Source organism: Nothobranchius furzeri, chromosome 3, assembly GCF_043380555.1.
Source record: "Nothobranchius furzeri strain GRZ-AD chromosome 3, NfurGRZ-RIMD1, whole genome shotgun sequence".
Lineage (NCBI taxonomy): Eukaryota > Metazoa > Chordata > Actinopteri > Cyprinodontiformes > Nothobranchiidae > Nothobranchius > Nothobranchius furzeri.
The window spans coordinates 66,078,743-66,080,927 of record NC_091743.1 but is presented as its reverse complement, the minus strand read 5'-3'; positions in this window follow the sequence as shown (position 1 = coordinate 66,080,927).

Here is a 2,185-nt window from a genome sequence, read left to right as displayed (position 1 = left end):
TCTTTTCCCTCACTAATATAACGGTTTCATCTCAAACTCTGAACAGCCTTATTCAGAAACAGTTGCCTTGGCGCGTGGTAAAACAAAAGTTTAAAATCAAGAGGAATTGTTAATTTTGATATAGCCTATAAAGGTTTAGAATATTATAATTATTATTAATGGACCTGCTGTTATGCCAGCAGGCAGGTCTCTTTTAAAATTTCTTCAGGAATGTTTTTATTATTATTATTATTATTATTATTATTATTATTGTTGTTGTTGTTGTTGTTGCTACTACTACTACGGTAATTACCAGATAAATTGCCATTCTTGCAGAAATGCTGTTTGAATTCTGACTGCTGAAACTGAAGTGAAAGTAGAAATTAGCTAAAATCATGACAGGTGATGTTTACATGATTACCCTAATTTCGCTTATGCTGTAAAGTGAAAGTGTAAAAAAAAGGTATAAACATTTTAAGGAAAAGGATTGAAAGGAAAGAAAAAAAGAGAAAAAGAAAAGAGACGACACACACACACTGACTAAAAATGCCACAACTACCGGGCATTTAAAGTTAGTCCCTGCCCACTTGGAGCCAATTCACGCCCACCTACTTCCGCACCATGGGTCCCCGGAAAAATGGGGCTAAAAACGCTATTTGAAACAGAGAAACTGTGAACTCAGAGAGGCAACTGACAAAAGCAACTTGTGTTCAAATCCAGGGGCAGGATGCTTGACAGGTCTTGGAGGTACACAGGAGGATGAGCCTGAAGAAGATGTGTGTGTGGAGGAGGAGGCCAGTGGTGTTCTGTCCTGGAGGAGGTACCAGCAAACCACCACTATTGTTAACAGGCAAGTCATTTATGTAGGAACCTCTATTAAAAAAACAACACTGTGGTTTTATTTGCTGAAGAGTTACAATAGCTATACTAGTTGATCATAAACCATCTCCTCATTTCATATTTCTGAATACATATTTGAGATGTAACAGCTGTCGTCTGAGCCAGCCCAGCAGTCCCTGTAGATGGACGATGGGAGTGGACAGTGAGAGGAAGTGTCCCAAAGCTGTCTCTGCAGACCGTCCTGTATGATGATCCATCCTCTGACCAGAAACGTCCAGCCACAGGTCTGATCCTCCAGCAGCAGATCCAGCTACACTGTTAAAGACTTCCTGATCACTCAGTTTACATAAATGGTCCAGGAAGAATCACTCAGGTGCTGTAACTGTACATAACTGGTCCACATTTTTTATCTGTAAATAATTGTCACATATTATAAATAATCTCATCTCCTTACCATTTTTTCATTTTCTCTTCATGTAACATGTTCAAAAACATCTATAAATAATAAAACTGGTGATAAAATGAATGATCAAATGAGTTATCAGTTAACACATTTGACTATCGCGGAATTGTATTTTGAAATGGGGGCCTTCAAACTTCTGCTCGAAATATTCTGCCCTTTGTTTAGTGGTGAGGACACTCGTTTCATATTGTTTCACCTGTTCCTGATGTGAAACCTTGAAAGAGTCATAATCTGCTGTCAAACTGTTGAGTAATGTATAAAATGTTGCCTTTGTGTCACCATGAGTCTTTCTCTGTAAGAAATGCCTGTTTAAAATGTTCTGCCTGTTGTTTTGCAGTGAGAACATTGGATTTTTCTGCAGCTAGCAGTTCCTTATGCAAAACCAGATGAGAATCATTTTCTGCGATCATATTTTCCATTATTTCATGACTTGTCCTTGTTTCTTCTTGAGTTTTTATCCTTTCATCAAGTTCCAGTTCATCCTCAGAAGAAGGATGTGAATATTTTACACCCATATCCTCAGATGAACCTTTATACGTTTCTTGTAAATTGCCGTTAATTTGTAGATTTTGTGGAGATCTGAACTTGCGTCGTGCTTTTCGGAGTTCTTCCTTCAGCTTTTCGACCTGTTTCTTCTCTTGATGTCTCAGAGATCTTTCTTTGTGTAGCAACTCGTTGAGTCTAATAATTTCTTGGGCTGTTTTTTGTGATCACACCTGGTGATGTGGGTTAGAGTATCTCAGTGTAATCAGATAAGTTAAATTTACTAAATTAGTAAAAAAAATATAACGATGGATATCTGTTGAATTAAACAGAACAATATAAGCGTTCTCTTTCTGAGATGTTTCACCTCTGAGTGAGTCCAGCAGAATGATGTGCTGTCAGTCCAAAGACTAAACAGAA